This window comes from Bos indicus x Bos taurus, chromosome 2 (genome assembly GCF_003369695.1).
Source record: "Bos indicus x Bos taurus breed Angus x Brahman F1 hybrid chromosome 2, Bos_hybrid_MaternalHap_v2.0, whole genome shotgun sequence".
Classification (NCBI taxonomy): Eukaryota; Metazoa; Chordata; class Mammalia; order Artiodactyla; family Bovidae; genus Bos; species Bos indicus x Bos taurus.
This window is the reverse complement of record NC_040077.1, coordinates 67,621,846-67,634,078: the sequence shown is the minus strand read 5'-3', so window position 1 is coordinate 67,634,078 and position 12,233 is coordinate 67,621,846. Positions and strand designations below refer to the sequence as shown.

General features: G+C 38.4%; 1 protein-coding gene across 4 annotated transcripts in view; it reads right to left on the bottom strand.

Moving 5' to 3' along the window:
* DPP10 (dipeptidyl peptidase like 10) overlaps window positions 1-12,233 on the bottom strand; it is a 1,640,795-nt gene that overhangs the window by 59,179 nt on the left and 1,569,383 nt on the right. The window lies entirely within an intron of this gene.

Genomic DNA, 12,233 nt, shown 5'->3' with positions numbered 1-12,233 from the left:
TTTTGAAGAAATTATAGTTGAAAACTTCCCCAACATGGGAAATAATCAAGTCCAAGAAGCGTAGAGAGTCTCCTACAGGATGAACCCAAGGAGAAACACATCAAGACAAAGATTAAGCACAAAAAAAGAATATTAAAAGCAGCAAGGGAAAAGCAACAAGTAATACACACGAGAAAACCCATATGATTAACAGCAGATCTTTCAGCAGAAACTCTACAGGCCAGAAGGGAAAGGCAAGATATATTTAAATTACTGAAAGAGAAAGTCCTACAACCACAATTACTCTACCCACCAAAGGTCTCATTCAATATTGATGGAGAAATCAAAAGCTTTACAGACAAGGAGAAATTAAGAGAATTCACCAACAAACCAGCCTTGCAACAAATACTAAAGGGACTTACATAGCCAATAAACACAAGAGAAAGGAAAAACTTACAAAAACAAACCCAAAATAAAAAAAAAAAAAGCCAATAGGAACATATGTATCAATAATTACCTTAAATGTAAATTGATTAAATGCACCAACCAAAAGATACAGACGGACTGAATGGATACAAAAACAAGACCCATATATATGCTGCCTACAGGAGACCCACTTCAGACCTAGGGACACATACAGACTGAAAGTAAAAGGCTGGAATAAGATGTTCCATGTGAATGGAAACCAAAAGAAAGCTGGAGTGGCAATCCTTATTTCAGACAAAATAGACTTTAAAATAAAGAACATCATAAGAGAAAAAGAAAGACACTACATAATGATCTAGGGATTAATCCAAGAAGAAGACATAGCAATTGTAAATATCTGTGCACCCAACATAGGAGCACCTCAATACATAAGGCAAACTAACAGACATAGGAGGAGAAATCAACAGCAACACAATAATAGTAGGGGACTTTAACACCCCACTGTCATCAATGGACGGATCATCAAAACCAAGAATCATTAAGGAAACACAAACCTTAAATGAAACATTAGACCAAATGGGCCTAATTGATATCTTCGGGACTTTCCATCCAAATACAGAAGAATACACTTTCTTCTTAAGTGCACATGGAACATTCTCAAGGATAGACCACATCTTGGACCACAAATCAAGTCTCAGTAAATTTAAGAAAATTGTAATTGCATCAAGTATCTTCTGACTATAATGCTATGAGACTAGATATCAACTACAGGAAAAAACAGCAAAAATCACAAACTCATGGAGATTAAACAATACATTGCTAAATAACAAAGAGGTTACTGAAGAAATAAAAAAAGAAACCAAAAGATTCCTAGAAACAGATGACAATGAAAACACGATGACCCCAAACCTATGGGACTTAGTAAAAAGCAGTTCTAAGAGGGAGGTTTATAGCAATATGACCATAAGTCAAGAAGAAAGAAAAGCATCAAATAGACAGCCTAACTCTACATCTCAAGCAGCTGGAAAAAGAAGAACAAAAACCACCCAAAGTCAGCAGAAGGAAGGAGATCATAAAAATCAGAGCAGAAACAAATGAAAAAGAAATGAAGGAAACAATAGCAAAGATAATAAAACTAAAAGCTGGTTCTTTGAGAAAATTAACAAAATTTGTAAACCACTAGCTAGACTCATCAAGAAAAAAGGGAGAAAAATCAAACCAATAAAATTAGAAATTAATAAGGAGAGGTTACAACAGACAACAGAAATACAAAGGATCATAAGAGAATATTATGAGCAACTATATGCTAAGGTTGGTTCCTTTCCAACCTAGAGGAAATGGACAGATACTTAGAAAAGATCAGCCTCCCAAGACTGAACCAGGAAGAAATAGAAATTATGAACAACCCAATTACAAACACTGAAATTGAAATGGTGATCAAAAATCTCTCCCAAAACAAGCCCAGGGCCAGATGGCTCCACAGGGGAATTCTATCAAACATTCAGGGAAGAGCTAATGCCTATTTTTCTGAAACTCTTTGAAAAAATTGCAGAGGAAGGAAAACTTCCAAATTCATTCTACAAGGCTACAATCACCCTGATACCAAAGCCAAGAAAATACAACACAAAAAAAGAAAATTACAGGCCAATATCGCTGATTAACATAGATGCAAAAATCCTCAACAAAATTCTAGCAAACCATAGAATGGTGTTCACACACCATATCAACAAGTTGAAAAATAAAAACCACATGATCATCTCAATAGATGCAGAAAAAGCCTTTGATAAAATCCAGCATCCATTTATGATAAAAATGCTTCAAAAAATGGGCATAGAAGAAACCTACTTCAACATAGTAAAGGCCATATATGAAAAGCCCACAGCAAACATTATTCTCAATGGTGAAACATTAAATCTTTCCCTCTAAGATCAGGAACAGACAAGGGTGTCCACTCTCACCACTATTCTTCAACATAGTTTTGGAAGTCCTAACTACAACAATTAGAGAAGAAAAAGAAATAAAAGGAATCCAGATTGGAAAAGAAGAAGTAAAATTCTCACTGTTTGCAGATAACGTGATACTATACATAGAAAACCCAAAAGATACTATCAGAAAATTACAAGAGCTAATCAGCGAATTCAGCAAAGTCACAGGATACAATGTCAATACTCAGAAATCACTTCCACTCCTATATACTAACAATGAAAAATCAGAAAGAGAAATTAAGGAATCAATACCACTCACCATTGCAGCAAAAAGATTAAAATATCTAGGAATAAAACTACCTAAAGAAATGAAAGATCTGTATACGGTAAACTATAAGACACTGATGAAAGAAATCAAAGATGACATAAACAGATGGACAGATATTCCATGTTTCTGGGTGAGAAGAATCAATATTGTGAAAATGACTATACTACCAAATGCAATCTACAGATTCAATGTGATCCCTATCAAATTACCAATGGCTTTTTCCACCAAACTGGAATGAAAAATTTCACAATTCATATGGAAACACAAAAGACCCCAAATAGCAAAAAACAGTCTTGAGAAAGAAGAATGGAACTGGAGGAATCAACCGTCCTGACTTCAGACTATACACCAGAGCTATACTCATCAAGACAGTATGGTACTGGCACAAAAACACAAATATAGATGAATGGAACAAAATAGAGAACCCAGAGATTAACCCACGCACCCATGGGTACCTGGTACCTTATTTTTTGACAAAGGAGGCAAGAATATATAATGGGCAAAGACAGCTTCTTCAATAAGTGGTGCAGTGTTGGGAAAATTGGACAGTTGCATGCAGAAGAATAAAATTAGATCACTTACCTAATGCCACACACAAAGATAAACTCAGAATGGATTAAAGACCTAAATGCAAGACCACAAACTATTAAACTCTTAGAAGAGAACATAGGCAGAACACTTGATGACATAAATCAAAGCAAGATCTTCTATGACCCACCTCCTAGAGTATGGAAATAAAAACAAAAATAAACAAGTGGGACCTAATTAAACTTAAAAGCTTTTCCACAACAAAGAAAACTACAAACAATGTGAAAAGACAACCCTCAGAATGAGCAAAATAATAGCAAGGGAAACAACTGATAAAGAATTAATTTCCAAAATATACAAGCAGCTTATATGACTCAATACCAAAAAAGCAAACAACACAATCAAAAAGTGGGAAAGGGACCTGAAGAGACATGTCTCCAAAGAAGACATACAGATGGCTAACAAGCACATGAAAAGATTCTCAACATCACTCATTATCAGAGAAATGCAAATCAAAACTACAATGAGATACCACCTCACACTAATCAGAATGGCCATCATCAAAAAGTCTACAAACAATAAATGCTGGAGAGGGTGTGGAGAAAAGGGAACACTCTTGCATTGCTTGTGGGAATGTAAACTGATACAGCCACTATGGAAGATGGTATGGAGACTCCTTAAAAAGGTAGGAATAAAAATACCATAAGACTCAGCAATCCCATTTCTATGCATATATCCTGAGGAAATCAAAACTGAAAAAGACACATTTACCCCAGTGTTCACTGCAGCTCTATTTACAATAGCTAGAACATGGAAACTACCTAGATGTCCATCAATAGATGAATGGATAAAGAAGCTGTGGTACAGATATACAATGGATTACCACTCAGCCATAAAAAGGAACACATTTGAATATGTTCTAATGAGGTGGACAAAACTAGAGTCCATTATACAGAGTGAAGTAACTCAGAAAGAGAAATATAAATACCATACACTGACACATATATATGGAATCTGAAGAAATGGCACTGATGAATTTATTTTCAGGGGAGCAATGCAGAAACAGACATAGAGAACAGATCTACAGACAAGGTGGGAGGAGAGGAGGGAGAAGCGGGGATGTATGGAGAGAGTAACATAGAAATTTACAATGTCATGTGTAAAACAGAGAGCCAATGGGAATTTGCTGTAAGACTCAGGAAACTCAAACAGGGGCTTTGCAACAGAACCCCTCTGAAGGGTGGGGTGGGAAGGGAGATGGGAGGGAGGTCTGAGAGGGAGGTGACATGGGTATACCTATGGCTGATTCTTGATGTTTGACAGAAAACCACAAAATTCTGTAAAGCAATTATCCTTCAACTAAAAAATTTTAAAAAAAGCAACACTGATGTGTAAGATTGTTTTGTCGAAAGATATATATCTTCTACCTAACTCGTTGTTTAGTTGCTAAGTTGTGTCAGACTCTTTTGAGACCCTACGGACTTGAGTCCACCAGGCTCTTCTGTTTGTGGGATTTCTCAGGCAGGAGTACTGGAGTGGGTTGCCATTTTCTTCTCCAGAAGATCTTCCCCACCCAGGGAACAAACCTGAGTCTCCTGCTTGGCAGACGGAGTCTTTACCACCGAGTCACTTGTGACAGATGATTTTCAAAAGCTGTGGCAATTTAGAATCTACTAGCAATATCAGTTTCTGTTACTCCACATTTTCTCCACTTCCTCAGTTCAGTTCAGTTCAGTCGCTCAGTCATGTCCGACTCTTTGTGACCCCATGAATCACAGCACTCCAGCCCTCCCTGTCCATCACCAACTCCCGGAGTTCACTCAGACTCACGTCCATTGACTCAGTGATGCCATCCAGCCATCTCATCCTCTGTCGTCCCCTTCTCCTCCTGCCCCCAATCCCTCCCAGCATCAGAGTCTTTTCCAGTGAATCAACACTTCTCATGAGGTGGCCAAAGTACTGGAGTTTCAGCCGTAGCATCATTCCTTCCAAAGAAATCCTAGGGCTGATCTCCTTCAGAATGGACTGGTGGACATCACCAAATGGTCAACACCAAAATCAGATTGATTATATTCTTTGCAGCCAAAAATGGAAAAGCTCTATACAGTCAGCAAAAACAAGACCAGGAGCTGACTGTGGCTCAGATCATGAACTCCTTATTGCCAAATTCAGACTTAAATTGAAGAAAGTAGGGAAAAACCACTAGACCATTCCGGTATGACCTAACTCAAATCCCTTATGATTATACAGTGGAAGTGAGAAATAGTTTTAAGGGACTAGATCTGATAGATAGAGTGCCTGATGAACTATCGACGGAGGTTCGTGACATTGTACAGGAGATAGGGATCAAGACCATCCCCATGGAATGGTCTATTTCAAATCCTGAAAGATGATGCTGTGAAAGTGCTGCACTCAATATGCCAGCAAATTTGGAAAACTCAGCAGTGGCCACAGGGCTGGAAAAGGTCAGTTTTCATTCCAATCCCAAAGAAAGGCAATGCCAAAGAACGCTCAAACTACCTCACATTTGCACTCATCTCACATGCTAGTAAAGTAATGCTTAAAATTCTCCACTTCCTCACCAACTGTTAATTTCATGACTTTTTTTTTTGTCAAATTAATAAGTACGAAATTATATCCCATTATGTCCCACATAATGGCAGAAGGCAATGGCAACCCACTCCATTACTCTTGCCTGGAAAATCCCAAGTATGGAGGAGCCTGGTAGGCTGCAGTCCATGAGGTCTCGAAGAGTCAGACACGACTGAGCGACTTCACTTTCACTTTTCACTTTCATGCATTGGAGAAGGAAATGGCAACCCACTCCAGTGTTCTTGCCTGGAGAATTCCAGAGACGGCGGAGCCTGGTGGGCTGCCATCTATGGGGTCGCACAGAGTAGAACATGACTGAAATGACTTGGCTGCTTAGGAGCATGTCCCACTTATGTCCCACTACCTTTTTATTAAGAAAACTTTCAAAGTTGCAGAAACGTTAATGAACAGAACATGAATATCCATTTGAGTGTTACTGAGATTCACCAAACATCAATATTTCAAATATTCACCCTCCCCCTTTATTCGTATGCTGAATATTTGAAACTAAGTTGAAAACATCAGACTATTTTGGCTCTAAATATTTCAGTGTGAATTTCTCAAAAGTAAGAATATTTTCTCATATAAGCAAATGGCATATCACACCTATGAAAATAACATTGTGTGTGCTGGTGCTCAGTTGATCAGTCATATCCAGCTCTTTGTGGCCCAATAGACTGTAGCCTGTCAGGCTCTTCTGCCCATGGAATTTTCCAGGCAAAAATATTGGAGTAGGCTACCATTTTCTACTCCAGGGATTGAACCCACATCTCTTGCATCTCCCACATTGGCAGGCAGATTCTTTACCACTAGCACCACCTGGGAAGCCCCAAATAATAACATTCAGTTCAGTGCTCAGTCATGTCTAACTGTTAGTGACCCCATGGACTGCCCATGCCAGGCTTCCTTGTCTATCACCAACTCCAGGAGCTTGCTCAAAGTCATGTCCATTGAGTCAATGATGCCATCCAACCATCTCATCCTCTGCTGTGCCCTTCTCCTCCTCCCCTCAATCTTTCCCAGCATCGGGGTCTTTTCCAATGAGTCAGTTCTTCACATCAGGTAGCCAAAGTATTGAAGCTTCAGCTTCTGCCTCAGTCCTTCCATTGAATATTCGGGACTGATTTCCTTTAGGATTGACTGGTTGGATCTGCTTGCAGTCCAAAAGACTCTCATGAATCTTCTCCAACACCACAGTTCAAATAATAATAACATTAATATCATCTAGATGTATAGTCTATATTCTAATATCCACAGTGCCCTAAGTAACCCAAATATCTCCATATCTATATATATCTAGCTATCTTTCTATCATCTATCTGATAATTGCACTGGGTTGTTGCCTCTTTAGTCTCTTTTAAAGTAAATGTTATCCTATCATATTTTGATTTCTAAAATATTGAACATTTTTAAGACTCTTGGTCCAGCAGTCTTATAGAATGCCCAGCATTCTGGATTATCTATTTTTTTATGATACAATTTAGACTAACATTTTTGGCAAGGATATTATAGAGGTGATAATGGATACCTCTTTTACTTCACCGAGTGTGGAAGAATTGATGCTTTTGAACTGTGGTGTTGGAGAAGACTCTTGAGAGTCCCTTGGACAGCAAGGAGATCCAACCAGCCCATCGTAAAGAAAATCAGCCCTGAATATTCATTGGAAGGACTGACATTGAAGCTGAAACTCCAATACCTTGGCCACAGGTGCAAAGACTGACTCATTTGAAAAGACCCTGATGCTGGGAAAGATCGAAGGCAGGAGAAAGGGATGACACAGGATGAGATGGTTGGATGGCATCACTGACTCAATGGACATGAATTTGAGTAAACTCCGGGAGTTGGTGATGGGCAGGAAGGCCTGGCATGCTGCAGTCCATGGGGTTGCAAAGAGTCAGACACAACCGAGCGACTGAACTAAACTGAACTTATACTTCACATCAGGAAACACACTGGTACTCATCTTCTCACTTTTCATGATCCTGCTTACAGGGTAGCTGGGAGATACATTTTTTGTAAAAATACATTTCACCTTGAAATTAAAAGTGTGATGATAATGCACTTTACGTGACTAGGTTTTCTTCAATGAACTATCTGCTCAGTAGTTTTGTCAATGATTCATGACCTTTCCTTGATTAAATTATCATTTCAAAGTGATTTTCTCACTGTAACATCCCTTCTACATTTATTACATAGTATTCTTCTGAAGCAAAGAGGAACTAAAGAGCCTCTTGATGAAGGTGAAAGAGGAGAGTGAAAAAGCTGGCTTAAAACTCAACATTCAGAAAACTAAGATCATGGCATCCTGTCCCATCACTTCATGGCAAATAGATGGGGAAACAATGGAAACAATGACAGACTTTCTTTTATTTCACTTCAAAATCACTGCAGATGGTTACTGCAGCCATGGAATTTAAAGACGCTTGCTCCTTGGAATAAAAGCTATGACAAACCTAGACAGCATATTAAAAAACAGAGACATTACTTTGCCAACAAAGTTTCTTTTAATCAAAGCTATGGTTTTTCCAGTAGTCATGTACGTATGTGAGTGTTGAACCATAAAGAAAGCTGAGTGTCAAGAATCGATGTTTTTGAACTGTGGTGTTGGAGATGACTCTTGAGAGTCTCTTGGACAGCAAAGAGATCAAATCAGTCAAATCTAAAGGAAATCAACCCTGACTATACATTGGAAGGACTGATGTTGAAACTGAAGCTCCAATACTTTGGCCACCTGATGCGAAGAACCGATTCATTGGAAAAGACCTTGATGCTGGGAAAGATTGAAGGCAGGAGAAGAAGACGACGGCAGAGGATGAGATGGTTGGATGGCATCACCGACTCAATGGATATGAGTTTGAGCAAGCTCCTGGAGATGACGAAGGACAGGGAAGCCTGCATGCTGCAGTCCATGGGGTTGCCAAGAAACAGACAGGACTGAGCAACTGAACAATATTCTTCTGTTAAAGATCTTTCCTTACTTTTCCACGCTTACATGTGTTCATTGTCTTTCTCTCTTTCTGATACTACTATAAACATCTATAAACATTTTACATCTGATATATTATGTTCCATTATTGTTGTCATTCTTTTTATTGTTACTCTTTATGATACTGAAATTAACAAAATTGGGTTAGTGGTAACCCCTTCAAGCTAAACCCTCATAATCAATAATTGCTCAAGAAATATTTTCCACTGGATTATGTTTATATATCAAAGTCTGAATTTAGGTACACTCTTTGCTACTCTAATGTTGTTAGTTCTGGATGATTTTAGAAGAAATAGGTAAACCGAGAGAGATGTCCACATGTCTTGTGTGTGTGCAGATGTGTGTGTTTTCTTAGTCATATCTCAAAATTCATACCCTCATTTTTTAATTTTAAAATATGTTAAAAATGTATATGTATACATATACATGTACACTGGCAGAAGTCTTGATCTCAACCTGTTTCAACACAGAGGAAAAAAATAACTTCTTGTCACTAGGCGTTTATTTATCCTTCTTTTCTGGTGGAGATTTTTATAATTAAAATTAAGATTTTATTGCTATAAATATAAATGCAAAGCTAATTTCATATATATATATATATATAAATTAGAGAGTGTGTGGGATGTGCTTTATATTATTTATTATGTATCTTCTTCTTAATTCTTACATAGCTCTCCCTTGTGTGGGTTTATCATAATTTATTCAACTATCCTCCAATGATGAACATCTCAAAAAATGCTGTAGTGATTAACCCTGTGTATATGTTTGTGGTTTAACATGTAGGGAAATATCTTAGGGATACATTCCTCCACATGGAAAGTACCATTCTTCCCATCTACCAGTAATGTATTATAAGGTGCCTGTTTTCCCATGGACATACAGTGATCTGCAGAAATGATCCATGAAAGTACAGTCTTTCCATGAATATGTTACAGAACACATTGTTCAGTGTTTGAATTTTTGCTAATCTGAGAAATGTTGCTATGTTGCTATGGTAGACATGACAGATGCCAACCAGAACTTCCTTCTAGAAGGACCCATCTCTCCAGTGGCTAGAGGTGCTGCTGGGAAAAGGCCCTCAGTTGTCAGTCTTCTCTGGGGATGGCCTGGACCGAAGAAATGGCCTCTGCCAAGATCATATCTCTTTTCAACAGTCCTTCAAAGGACAACCTGATCAAGACTTGAATATAGAAGTTCATTCTTCTTGCCTTAACTTGGGACTTCTCTAAAAGCCTGTTCTTGTCCAGAAGTCTCTGTGGGGTTGGCTGAGGCCTTCATTCAGATGGCACCACTGCTTAAATTCTTCTGCCCAATCTTGCTTTCTTCTACTTTTCAAAGATATTTATCTCTGTAAAAACTGGCCTGCAAGCTAATCTTTATTTCATAAGGAGCTTCTTGTGAAACTCAATTTATGACAGGGATATTGGTGTAATTTCACCTTTCATTTCTCTTAGAAGAAAAGTTGAACATATTTGTGTACCTTTATGTTTATATATGCTAATGCCTAGGGGCTTCTCAGGTGGCACTAGTGGTAAAGGACCTATCTGTCAATGCAGGAGACAGAAGAGAGGCAGGTTGCATCTCTGGGTTGGGAAGATCTTCTGGAGAAGGAAATGGCAACCCACTCCAGTATTATGGACTGAGAATACCATGGACAGAGGAGCCTGGTGGACTATGGTCCATAGGGTCACAAAGAGTTGGCCATGAGTGAAGTGACTTAGAACACATGTATGTTCGTGTGTGTGTGTGTGTGTGTGTGTGTATGTATGCAAATCGGAGAAGGCAATGGCAACCCACTCCATTACTCTTGCCTGGCAAATCCCATGGCGGAGGAGCCTGGTAGGCTGCAGTCCATGGGGTCGCTAGGAGTCAGACACGACTGAACGACTTCACTTTCACTTTTCACTTCCATGCACTGGAGAAGGAAATGGCAACCCACTCCAGTGTTCTTGCCTGGAGAATCCCAGGGACAGGGAAGCCTGGTGGGCTACCGTCTATGGGGTCACACAGAGTCGGACACGACTGAAGTGACTTAGCAGCAGCAGCAGCATACGCAAATATATATAATGCTACGACTTCCCTGGTGGCTCAGATGGTAAAGCATTTGTCTACAATGAGGGAGACTTGGGTTCGATCCCTGGGTTGAGAAGACTCCCTGGAGAAAGAAATGGCAACCCACTCTGTACTCTTGCCTAGAAAATCCCATGGAAGGAGGAGCCTTTGCAACCATGGGGTCGCAAAGAGTTCGACACCTGTGAGCGACTTCACTTTCACTTTCATATATAATGCTATTTGCATTATTCTTTTATCTGATTCTAATATTTATGTTATCTATTGAGACTTCTTTGAATTCTGATCTTCTGTGTATTTTAGAATTCTTTATATACATTTTTGTGAAATATATACTGCAAATATATTTTCCTGGTTTCTCATTTTGTGTTGACACTGATTATGTTGGTATTTTCCACCCATTTTTTCTGTTCCTTATAAAATCAAGTTTACCAACATATTCCTATACTACTTCTAGTAGATGATGTGTAGTTTAAAGGATTACAAAGAATTTACTGGTGTTTTCTCCTAGTACAGGTAAGGTTTAATTTTTAAAATTAGAGCTTTGTCATTTTAGAGTTATGGTGGTAGTCTGGAACTACTTCTATACCAGTTTTCCTAAAGTAATTTTACAAAAAGTTCATTTTTTCAGTGATTTAAAATGCCGCCTTCATTATATATTAAATTTCTATATGTACCTGAGTCTACATCTGTATTATATCTATACTGTTATATAGCTGTATCTAATCTCTGTTACGGAGAAGGCAATGGCACCCCACTCCAGTACTCTTGCCTGGAAAATTCCATGGACGGGGGAGCCTGGTAGGCTGTAGTCCATGGGGTCGCTAAGAGTCAGACACGACTGAGCGACCTCACTTTCACTTTTCATTTTCATGCATTGGAGAAGGAAATGGCAACCCACTCCCGTGTTCTTGCCTGGAGAATCCCAGGGAAGGGAGAGCCTGGTGGGCCGCTGTCTATGGGGTCGCACAGAGCTGGACACGACTGACGTGACTTAGCAGCAGCAATCTCTGTTAAGTCATGTCCAAACACCAAACACTTTTAGTTATAGATTTTTTAATATCCATATTATCTAGGATTCATTCTTACTCATTGTTTTTTTTTTTTATAGGATTCCTCTAGATATAATTACATGTCTGTTTTCCCATAGGAATGTAAAAATAAGCATATACAGTTCAAGCAAATAAAAACTTATTGAAATATCTTATTGGGATACTATTAGTTTTATAATCAATGATAATCTTATTATCTTCAGTTATTCTACAGGAAAATATAGGTATTTTCCCATTTGTTCAAGTCTACTTTATATATTTCCAGAATGTTTTAATGTTGTCCTCATAAGTGTTTTGTACATATCATATATTTTCACTTTCATTTTTATTACTAAGTAGTTCATATA